The sequence below is a fragment of the Musca autumnalis genome, unplaced genomic scaffold (assembly GCF_047663935.1).
Source record: "Musca autumnalis isolate F117 unplaced genomic scaffold, ASM4766393v1 scaffold_3, whole genome shotgun sequence".
Taxonomy (NCBI): domain Eukaryota; kingdom Metazoa; phylum Arthropoda; class Insecta; order Diptera; family Muscidae; genus Musca; species Musca autumnalis.
Window position 1 is genome coordinate 176,254,658 of NW_027411866.1, and position 5,747 is coordinate 176,260,404.

Here is a 5,747-nt window from a genome sequence, read left to right on the forward strand (position 1 = left end):
TGTTCAATACGAAAAATAGAAAAAAAAAATTGGGAATTATTCTACTACTTCGCTAAATTTCGACGGAAACTTCTTCAGGGAAAATGCGATGACAAACCCGAAAGTGTATTTGCTTACTTTGATAAACAATAGGATTATGAAATAGAAAGTAATATTGAAATTACAACCAAAGAAAAAACATAAAAGATAAAAAACGTATAATTCGCGAATTCGTTAAAATCACTTAAGGCGCAAGCGCTTTCCAGATACAGCGAGTGCATCTCTATCAATATGTAGCGATTTTTCCACTTTTCATTCAGCGGCCAAAGTGTGCCGTCAGCTACATCTTACTGTTCAAAAAACCTTTATGTGGGTAAAAATTGTGCGATGTACATAAGATTATAAGGCGCATCCGATTTCAGTGACCGCCTATAAAAAATACGTCATTATAACAAATTTTAAACAAATTCGTCAAGAACCGCGGATGTGCTACCAAATTCTATTTTATATGAAATACGAATATTAATTTAATTTATGCCACACGGTTTCGGAAAATAATATTATCGCGTATAAAGGATTCCATTTATGTAAAAATAACCAAAGAAAATCGCGGTTCAATGCGCGGAATCACCAAAATATAATTTTGCAGAATTTCCTACTTTCAAGGTATCTCTAACCGCCGTTTTAGTGGATGGATTTGAAAGCGGAAGGGTTCATTAGATCCGGCTCGTAAAAAAACTAAAATCACGAGGGGTTCAAGGGTACCTAAGTCACAGTTGTAAATTTTGAAGGCAGAAAATAGGGTTTTAAAGAAAATTTAAGCACCAAAATTTCGACTTTGGGCTCCTATTTCTAGGGAGCTGTATGAAGCACATTCATGAGATATACATCAAACGACGTGGAATCACGAGTTCTACAATCTAATAAATAGTTTGGGTAATTATCAGGTTGCGCCCTCCAATTATAAGAAAAAATCAAAAGACCCAAAACTTCAAAATGTCAGCATCGAATTTAGGGGGATGCAGTGTATATATCGAAAAGTCGTACATTAGAACCATGTTGCCCAAGCGGTATTCTTCAATTCTTTCTTTGAGCTCAGGTCTAAATATTCCGTGGTTTGACCAGAAATCAAGAAAGAACACAAAAAAAATTGGTAAACTTCAACACATTTTTACCCATTTTTTAATATTACCACCAACACAGCTTCCACATAAATTATTTGTTATGGTTCATTTTATGCGACCCCGGCTAAAACACTTCTATTAATATAAATATATTCATATTGTATAAAATATATTAACAGTTCGCGACTTATTAAATGGTGAACCTCAACTTCAACGATTGTAAAACATTTTTGAATATTACCATATACTTTATAGGGTCTCCGATGAATATTTCGCTTGCAAACGTAATGACAAATTTAATTATACCCTCCATATTATGGTGGAGGGTATAAAAATTGTAGCCAAGACAGTAATACATACATCGCAAAAGCATTGGAATGTCTATATGAGGGTTCAAACCTGATAATTGCTGGCAATTTGTATTTTCCTCCTCCTTTTCCTGGTTATTTTTGCTGTCCGATACAATAAAGCCTGATGTATTAATATGTGCCTTGAAGTAATTATATTTGTGTTATGGGTTCGGCGCGCCGCGGCGACCAACCATACATATATTTTAGGTATCCGTGCTCTATTTTTTATTACTCTATATTTGATTTGTTTTACAAATCGTCGCCATAAATGCCAGAAGACGTAACTACAAAAAAATCTAAATTTGTTTTTTATTGAACCTTATAAGGGTTGTATTAAACGTTCCATATGAAATTTGCCAGTATATTTCCACGCTTTTATATAGCCCCCATAGAACGGTGACACCAGATTTTCGGTTTTAGTCACATTATCACACCGAAATGGCTGACTTAACGCCGTTCCTACTTGTTCATTTTATGTAGTTTTTTGCTTCTCCTGAAAAATGACGTAAGTTACGTCTTTGGGCATTTATGGTGACGAATTACATATAAACATGTGAATACCTAGGTAATCCAATGAAATGAAGAAACTCTAGGCAGAAACAGGTGTTCTTGTGTCGTTAGAAGGTCTCCAGAACTTTTCTAATGTCTTAAGAAAACCACCAAAGGTCTTCTGTTGGCTTTAGAAGACCTACAAAAGTCTACAGTTGCCTTAAGAATACCTCCCAAGGTCTTTTGTTGGCTTTAGAAGACCTCCAATGAGTTTCAGATACCTTTAGAATACCTCAAGATGTCTTCTCTTTTCCACAGAACGGTACCTCCCGTTATTCGGCATTTTGAAGATTGTGGTCTCAATATCCCATCGAAAAAACTGAAATTTGGTATTATGTCTTCGTTGAGGGTATAAAACGTTCCACCTGAAATTTGTCTGTATAGGTAAACGTACTCGTATAGCCCCGATGGAACGGTACCTCCCGATTTTAAGTATTTTGGAGGTTGAGGGATCAACATCCTGATGAAATTGCTGAAATTTGGAATTTTTCTTCGTTAGGGGTATACAACTTTTTTCCTGAAAGTTGTCGGAATAGGTCCAAATCTTCATATAGCTCCCATAGGACGGTACCTCCCGATTTTTGGTATTTTGAAGGTTGTGGCCTCAATATATCACCATAAATAGTTGAAATTTGATTTTTAGTATTCGTTATGGATATAAAACTATCGATATGAAATTTGTCGGTATAGTTCCAAGTCTGTATATAGCCCCCATAAAACTGTACCTTCCGATTTTCGGTATTTTGAAGGTTCTGGGATCAATATCCCATTGAAATTGCCGTGATTTAGTATTTAGTTTTCCATGGTGATATAAAATATTCCAGAAGAGAATCAGTATAGCAGGTCCACGCCTTCAAAAAGCCCCCATAGATGCGTACTTAATACTCTTTGGGACCAAAAAGCTTTCCCCCAGAAATTTGTCAGAATAGTCCACGTTTTGGTGTAGGCCCCATAGAACGGTACCTTCCAATTTTCGCTGTGTTGTAGGTAGTAAGCACATCTGTTCGCCGAAATGGGTGACATTTGGTATTTAGTCTTCTTTTAGGCTAAACAAACCTTCCCCCGGAAAATGGTTGGTATAGGTCCACGTTTTGAAGTAGCCCACATATAACGGTACCTCCCGATTTTCGTATTTTGAAGGTTTTAGCCATATTATCTCATCGAAATGACTGAAATGTGCTATTTAGGCTTTTTTAAGGGAAAAAACCTTCCCCCCGAAAATTTGTTATTACAGGTCCACGTTTTGATAAACCCCCCACAGAAAAGTTCCATATGTTGTGTGCGTTGGGGATGTACATCATGCCTGTAAAGAATTATCGGTAAAGGTCCACGTTTTAATATAACTCTTATAATAGTACCCCCAGATTTGCGATATTTTCAAAGTCTCAGACGCATATGTAGTCTTCGTTGGGGATATACAGCATTTCTGTCAAGAATTTTCGGTATAGCCCAGCCAGCATTTTTTAATTTTTTATCAAATTCGAGACTTTTTTGATTCTGCTGCACGATTGAAAAGCTGGAATAATAAACGACTCTGTTGTCGGGAGAAAAACGTGACCTTCAGCGACTGTTATAAAAAAGTCGCTCTTGAATCTCCCTCTATATTAACTTAAGAGTCACCTTCACTTCGACTTTGGGCATAAAGTCTTTTTTGAGTCGTGTTTTAATCATTTATTAATGTTATTTCTCTTAATCTGTGACTCCTGGCGAGTCTTTATACCCTACACCACTATGTGGGGAGGGTATTATAAGTTGGTTTTGGCCAAAAAGAATCGAAATAATGGTCGTAGACCCATACTTATACATATATACCAAAATGAATGTCTCGACGAGCTGAGTCGATCTGGATATGTGTATCCGTCCGTCAGTCCGTCCGTCCGTCCGTCTGTCCATCTAAACCTTGTAATCACCCTACAGGTCGCAATTTTGATCGGATCGTCACGAAATTTTGGATGTTGATGGGGGTCCCGGAGGGGAAGAAGCCTATTGATTTTGGTGATGGTCGGATAATATTTAGGGGTCGGAATGGGCAAAAAACTTATGTGGATAAAAAGACAACGTTTTTTCCAAAGCGAATATCTCAGCTTCTATACGGGGTATACCAAAAGCAAAACCTGACGATATAAGTAGAAAATATCACCTTTCTAATGATGTAAAGCAGGTTCTCGTAGGTGATCAAACAACGAAGATATCACAATAGTCGCAAATAAAACCCAAATTTTCATTTTTGCGATACTTTAACTGACACGAGGTCCTCAGTAAAATAGGAAAGAACCTCTCCGAAGAGTTTGGTACCATGAAAGTTGAAGATCCCATCATTACAATAATGTAAACTAGGTCGGCGTAGGTGACCAAATAACGGAGATATCGCAATAGTCGGTAATACATCCCATTTTTCCACTTTTTTGGAAATCACGCTACAGGTCTCAATTTTGATCGGATCGTCACGAAATTTTGAGGGTTCATGGGGGTCACACAGATGAAGAAGCCTATTGATTTTGGTGATGGTCGGATAATATTTAAGGTTCGTAATGGGCAAAAACCTTATTTGGAGAAAAAGACAACGTTTTTTTCCTAAGCGAATATCTCAGCTTCAATATGGGGTATACCAAAAGCAGAACCTGGCCATGAAAGTAGAAAATATCGCCTTTCTAATGATGTAAAGTAGGTTCTCGTATGTGATCAAACAACGAATATATCGCAATAGCCGCTAATAGAACCCAACTTTTTATTTTTGCGATTTTAATAATAATGACGAACATCACAGCTTCGGTTGGGGATCTTCCAAAAACAAAGTACGACTATGAAAGTAGAAAAGCCCATCTTTACAGTGATGCAAAGTAGGTTGGCGTAGGTGGCCACATAAAGGAGATATCACAATAGTCGGCAATACATCCCATTTTTTATTTTTTTTGTAATCACACTACAGGTCGCAATTTTGATCGGATCGTCACGACATTTAATGGGGATACTACAGAGAAAGAAGCCCATTGATTTTGGTGATGGTCGGATAAAATTCAGGGGTCGGAATGGGAAAAAAACTTATTTGGAGAAAAAGTCAACGTTTTATTTCAAAGCGAATATCTCCGCTTCTAAAAGGGTTATATCAAAAGCAAAACCTGGCAAGAAAAGTAGAAAATATCACCTTCACAACGATGTAAAGTAGGTTGTCATAGATGGTCAAACAACAGAGATATCGTAATAGTCGGTAATGCATCCCTTTTTCCATTTTTGTGCAATCACACTACGAAATTTTGATCGGATCCTCACGAAATTTTGGGGGTTGATGAGGGTCTAACAGAGAAAGAAGCCTATTGATGATTGGCATACATCCCACTTTTCCATTTTTTATTTGGGTTGTACTGTCGATGCACTTAAATGCGTTTCAAAAAAACTGACCTGTGTTAATGAAGACAATCAGAGCAAAGGCGCTAAGCTATCCCAATTTTAATATTTTGAATTTTATTAGTCAAAAGCTTATGAACAGGGGTAGTGGTGTAGGGTATCACATAGTCGGCCCCGACCCGACTATAGCCTTGGCTCACTTGTTTTATTCTTCTTTTTTTTTCTTTTATTTGCTTTGATTTCGTTTCTGCTTTCATATGATTTTTAATTAGTATCCTTTAGATAATATACTGTTTCTTGTGTTTTGTTGTTGTCTTAATATTATACTTGTCATTTATATCAAAGTTTTGTAGAAAGTGTATATGAGAATTATATATAACCTAACAAAGCAATCAGTGTT